Raw genomic sequence first — 6,902 nt, 5'->3', positions numbered from 1 at the left:
GAGGCCATGCTGGTGCTATCAGAAACACATGAGATTATTCCATTATGATCTTGGAGATCACCCTTGGAAGAAGAACCAGAGGCAGAAAAATATAAGCAGGTTGGTAAAACCCAGGAATCACTCCCCTGGATGTAATGTCTGACGGCTGAGATAATCCGCTTCCCAATTGTCTACACCTGGGATATGAATCGCAGAAGTTTGACAAGAGTTGGATTCCACCCAAGAAAGTATCCGAGATACTTCCTTCATTGCTGAAGGACTGTGAGTCCCTCCTTGATGATTGACATATGCCACTGTTGTGATATTGTCTGTTTGAAAACAAATGTAAAGTTCTCTATTCAATAGAGGCCACACCTGAAGAGCTCTAAAAAGCTCTAAAATATTGATTGGTAACCTCGCCTCTTAAAGATACCAAACCCCTTGTGCTGTCAGAGACCAACAGACAGCTCCCCAACCTGTGAGACATGCATCTGTTGTGATCACAGTCCAGGTGGGACGAACAAATGAGGCCCCTTGAACAATAAGGTGATGGTCTAACCACCAAGTCAGAGAGAGTCGAGTATTGGGATTTAATATATCAGTTGTGATAGAGTATAATCCCTGCACCATTGGTGCAACATGCAAAGTTGTAGAGGCCTCGTATGAAAACGAGCAAAGGGGATCACGTCCGATGATGCAGTCATGAAACCTAAAACTTCCATGCACATAGCCACTGAAGGGAATGATAGAGACTGAAGCTTTAGACAAGCTAAAACTAACTTCATTCATCTCTTGTCTGTTAGAGAAAGAGTCATGGACACTGAATCTATCTGGAAACATAAAAATTGGAATTGGAATTTGAAGATAAGCATCCTGTAAGTCTATTGTGGACATGAAATGCCCTTGCTGAACAAAAGGCAGAATAGTCCTTATTGTCACCATCTTGAAAGTTGGGACTCTTACAAAATGATTTAAAAATTTCAGATCCAGAATTGGTCTGAACAAATCTTCTTTCTTTGGAACAATGAATAGATTTGAATAAAAACCCAAACCCCGTTCCTGCAGAGGAACTGGAAAAATCAGCCCTGAAAGCTCTAGCTCTGAAACACACTTTCGAAAAGCCTAAGCCATCACAGGGTTTGTTGGAACATGAGAAAGAAAGAATCTTCCCATGGGAGGCCTTATTCTGAAACCTATTCGATACCCCTGAGAAACAATATTCTGAATCCAATGATTTTGAACAGATACTGTCCAAATGTGTTGAAATAATTTCAGTCTGCCCCCGACCAGTTGAACTGGTTTGAGGGCCGTACCTTCATGCAGTCTTAGGGTTTTATAAGGCTTGGATTTATTCTAATTCAGAGATGGTCTCCAATTAGAGACAGAGGCCTTAGGGGAAGGAGAGGTCTTTTGTTCTCTATTCTGACGAAAGGAAGGAAAACGATTGGGAGCTTTAAATTTTACCCTTAGATTTCTTATCTTGGGGCAGAAAAACTCCCTTTCCCCCGGTGATAGTTGAGATAATAGAATCCAATTGAGAACCAAATAAATTACTACCCTGAAATGATAAAGATAGTAATCTAGATTTAGACGCCATATCAGCATTCCAAGATTTAAGCCATAAAGCTCTTCTAGTAAGAATACCTAAAGACATACATTTAATATCAATTTTAATGACATCAAATATAGCATCACAAATGAAATGATTAGCATGTTGAAGTAAAAGAACAATGCTAGACAACTCAGGATCTGTTAACTGTTGAGCTAAACTGTCCAACCAAAAAGTTGAAGCAGCAGCAACATCAGCCATAGAAATAGCAGGTCTAAGAATATAGCCAGTATGTAAATATGATTTTCTAAGATAAGATCCAATCTTCCTAGCTAAAGGATCCTTAAAGGAAGTACTATCTTCCATAGGAATAGTAGTACGTTTGGCAAGAGTAGAAAATAGCCACATCAACCTTAGGCCCTTTTTCCCAAAACTCTAAATTAGCCACAGGTATAGCTTTTTAAACCTAGAAGAAGGGTTAAAAGAAGCCCCATGTTTAGACCATTCCTTGGTAAACATATAAGAGATAGCACCTGGAATAGGAAAAACTTCAGGAGTAACCTCAGAAGTTTTAAAAACAGAATTCAAACGTTTGGTATTCTTATTATCAAGAGGACTAGTTTCCTCAATACCCAAAGTAAATACTACTTCCTTTAATAAAGAACAAATATATTCAATCTTAAAAATAAAGGTTGATTTATCAATTTCAGTCTCTGAAGTAGGATCCTCTGAGCCAGAGAAATCCTCATTAGCAGAAGATACTTCAGTATGCTGTCGATCAATACAAGCTTCATCAGATTTATGAGAAGTTAGGAGAGACCTTTTACGTTTATTTGAAGGCGGAATAGCAGTCATAGCCTTCTCTATGGCTGCAGCTATATAATATTTTATATCTACAGGAATATTGTGTACATTAGACTGTGAAGGTTTAATAGTAGATGTATTTGTACTTATAGAAACATTATCCGCATTTAAGAATTTTCCATAACAAGTGCCACATATTTGAGCTGAAGAAGTAAGATCAGCTAATTTATAACATAGACACTTGGCTTAGGTAGAATTGTGTTCAGGCAGCTTAGTTCCTACAGTAACATCAGAGGCAGGATCAGTCTAAGACATTTTGTAAAAATGCTTTTGATAAAATTATTTAAAATAAAAGTAAAGCAAGCAACCTAGCCCTCTATAAAACAAATGAGAGCAGAGAGCAAAAGAGGGAGACTCCAAGTTACAACTAACTGGAACCCCAGGTAAGCCTAAAAACTCCCATAAACATAATTTCCATGCTGAAACTGTTAGACTGCAAAGGGAAATACACAGACCTGACTCATGGCAAATATATACAATATACATTTAAAACTTTATAAGATAAAGTGCCAAACATAGCTGAGTGTCTTAAAAAATAACATATACCTACCAGAAGACACCCATCCAAACCAGTACTGAAACATATCAGCAGAGGTAATGGTAGAGGAGTATAATGTCGATATGTAAAGGGAGGGAGCAGATGAATCCCTGCGACAGATTACAGAGAGCCTTAGAATAAATTTCCCATAGGTGATAACATGGCGTCATCAGGCAATACTTCCTTCACATTCCTCAGACAAACACTGTAATTTGAGAGGAACTGGGTTTCAATATGCTTAGAAGCGCCTATCACAGAAGAAAATCAAGCAAAACTTACTTCACCACCTCCATGAGAGGCAAAGTTTGTAAAACTAAGGTATGTGTGAGGTGGGAGGTGTACTTATAGGCATTTTGAGGTTTGGGAAACTTTGCCCCCTCCTGGTATGTTACTAGCTCATGCACTCTTGCCACTTACATGAAAGACATTTTGTTTTCTTTCCTAAGATATGGTCAGTCCACGGTTTCATCACTTACTGTTGGGAACCAATACCCAAGCTAGAGCACACAGATGAATCGGGAGGGACAAGACAGGCAGACCTAAACAGAAGGCACCACCGCTTGAAGAACCTTTCTCCCAAAAGAAGCCTCAGCCGAGGCAAAAGGATCAAATTTATAAAATTTTGAAAAAGTATGTAGAGAAGACCAAGTTGCAGCCTTGCAAATTTGTTCTATAGAAGCGTCATTTTTGAAAGCCCAAGAGAAGGAAACAGCTGTCATGGAATGAGCCGTAATTCTCTCAGGAGGCTGCTGTCCAGCAGTCTCATAAGCCAAATGAATTATACTTCTCAACCAGAGGGAAAGAGAAGCAGCAGTAGCTTTCTGACCGCTGCGTTTCCCAGAGAAACAGACAAACAGGGCAGAAGACTGGCAAAAATCATTAGTAGCCTGCAGATAGAATTTAAGAGCCCACACAACATCCAAGTTGTGCAACAAACGTTCCTTATGAGAGGAAGGATTAGGACATAGAGAAGGAACAACAATTTCCTGATTAATATTTCTAACCGAAACAACTTTAGGAAGGAAACCTAACTTAGTACGAAGAACCGGCTTATCAGCATGAAAGATAAGATAAGGCGAATCACAGTTCCGAAACTCTCTGAGCAGAAGAAATGGCAATAAGAAACAAAACCTTCCAAGATAATAATTTAATATCTATGGAAATATCTAATATTTAATATCTATGGAGCCTGCTGCAAAACTTTAAGAACAAGGTTAAGGCTTCAAGGTGGAGCAACAAACACAGGCCTGATTCTGACCAAGGCTTGACAAAAAGATTGCACATCTGGTACGTCCGCCAGACGCTTTATGTAACAAAAAAGATAAAGCATATATCTGACCTTACAGGGTACTGACTGCCAAACTCTTCTCCAGGCCTTCCTGGAGAAAGGACAAAATCCTAGGAATCCTGACCCTACTACAAGAGTATCCCTTGGATTCAACACCAATAAAGATATTTACACCATATCTTATGGTAGATCTTTCTAGTAATAGGCTTGCAAGCCTGAATCATGGTCTCAATGACAGACTCAGAAAACCCATGCTTAGACAGAACTAAGCATTTAATCTCTAAGCAGTCAGCTTCAGAGAAAACAAGACTTGGATGAAGGAAGGGAACCTGAATCAGAAGGTCCTTCCTCAGGGGAAGTTTCCAAGGTGGAGAAACAATATTTTTACTAGATCTGCATACCAGATCCTGCGAGGCCACGCAGGGGCTAATAGAATCACCACCGCTCTCTCCTGATTGATACGAGCAATGACTCGTGGAAGGAGAGCAAATGTAGGAAATAGGTATGCAAGACTGAATCCCAAGAACAACGCCAGAACCTCTAGCAGGACGGTCTTCGGATCACTTGACCATGAACCGTACCTTAGAAGCTTGGCGTTCTGCCGAAATGCCCTCATAAGCCAACTCGGAGCCCTCCATTTGAGGGTTTACCTAGAGAACACCTGGGATGGAGAGCCCACTTCCCAGGATGAAAGATTTGTCTATTCAGAAGTTCGACTCCCAATTGTCCACCCCTGGAAAGTGGATGACAGATAGCAATTGTGAGCTTCCGCCCACTGAACAATCCCAGTCACCTCCTACAGTGTAAGGAACTCCGATTCCTCCCTGTTGGTTGATATAAACCAATGAGGATATATAGCTCTGACGAACTAAATTAAGGACGACTGAGGCCAAGTCAAGCCAGAACATAGCAAATCTCTCTCAACTCCAAGATGTTAAAGAGGAGAGCAGACACTTTGAGTCCATAATACCTGTGCCTTAAACAAGACCAAGATTGCTTATCAGGTTAGCGTCTGAGGTCACATAACCCAAGAATGTCTCCAGAAACACACGCCCTGAGGCAGATACTCCTGAAAAAAAAAACACTACGGGAGAGTGTCTCTTGTCGACTGATCTAGATTTATCCTTTGAGACAGATCCAAATGTCCATGGGAACCTTCAGACCAATTCCCTCCATACATATCACTGAAAAGTGAAGGAAAATCAACTGCAGCTAGATCCAAACTCCCAACCTTCTGGTTGAAATATGGCTAAGCTATCTACCGGACCACTAGAGCTTGCTGTTGGCCGGACAGAAGACAGCAGAGAGAGGAAAAGGAATAAATCTTTGATTATCTGACCTCTGTAAGACATCTTCTCCTAGATAATCTATTAAGGTCCAAACCTATCTCCCCTGGTGTTCCTAGGCGGTCCCCCATGCCGGTACTGATCAGTCCTGGCCCTGCTTAACTTCCGAGATCAGACGGAATCAGGTACATTCAGAGAATTGTGGTGGTAGATTCAAATAAATCACCTTTGTAGACTTGGACAAGGGAACCCTTCTCCAGATTTATTTCCCATCCATGGGAAAGTAGATTGGACAAGATCTCTTGAAAGAGAGATTGCTCGAAGGAAGGATGACACCTGAACCATATATTGTCCAGAAGAATACCTTTAAAACACCCCAATACCTAAAAGTCCTTCTAGGATGACGTAACTCAGAAACTAGAGAATATCCCAAAACAAGGGAACAAAAAATCCTTCAGACCTACCAAAGGAGAAAGGATACTAATTTGAAGGTTAGAACCTGAGTTACTTGAGGTAAATACCTAGATCCCAATCCCAAACCGAAACTATCACTCCCAGAGAGGAAGATCCTGAACCCAGTTCAATGAATGCCTCTCATCATACCTGGCTTGAAGATATTCTAGGAGGAGAATCTGCCCCTGGGAGGAAATCTTATATTGGATTTCAAAAGACATGACTGACTCTGCAGAAAGAGTAAAAGGAAAACTTTCCTTTAGTCTTACACTCTTGATGTGTGGTAGAAAAACCCTTTTCTTTTTCACCCGTAAAGTCAGAGGATAATTCTACAGCACCTGGTATTCCCAGGTGGTCTCCCATCCAAGTACTAACCAGGTCCGACCCTGTTTAGCTTTTGAGATCAGACGAGATCGGGCGCATTCAGGGTGGAGTGGCCATAGGCTGCTAGACCAAGTCCAAACAAGGTCTCATCCTTAAAAGGAGACTCCAGAAGCGTGGATTTGGAGGAAACAAATAATGAACCTGCAACTGCAGAACTATAAAACCTAGGCTGTACCACTAAGCCATAGGTAGGCTTCTCAGCATTAAACCTCCAGCTTCTTATCCATGGATCCGTAAAGAAGCAGCCACCCACCATAGGAGAAAAGCACCCTTCTACTTAGGGCACCGTGCATAAAAATGGAGTCAGAAACAGGAAAATTCATAAAAAGATGGGAGACAGGGAGAAAGGTATTCCTAGCTTCTCTTACTCCTGTGAAAATTTCCATAGCACGTCTAGAAACATTTCCTCAAAGGAAGGAACATTATAGAAATGATCTAGTTTACAAAACTTCCAAGGGTTGACAACGACATGGGTATCTAAGTCGTCCAAGTAGCTAAAACCTCCTTTAACAGTACACGAGGTGTGCAAGCATACATCTGAAGTATACCACTTCAGCATCA

At 40.9% G+C, this 6,902-nt stretch overlaps 1 pseudogene; it reads right to left on the bottom strand.

The window, feature by feature from the left end:
* Positions 1 to 6,283: 6,283 nt before the first annotated feature.
* LOC128650856 (uncharacterized) lies at positions 6,284 to 6,402 on the bottom strand (annotated as a pseudogene).
* Between the last annotated feature and the right edge of the window lie 500 nt (positions 6,403 to 6,902).

This window comes from Bombina bombina, chromosome 2 (genome assembly GCF_027579735.1).
Source record: "Bombina bombina isolate aBomBom1 chromosome 2, aBomBom1.pri, whole genome shotgun sequence".
In the NCBI taxonomy this organism is placed as follows: domain Eukaryota; kingdom Metazoa; phylum Chordata; class Amphibia; order Anura; family Bombinatoridae; genus Bombina; species Bombina bombina.
This window is presented reverse-complemented; position numbering and strand designations above follow the sequence as displayed.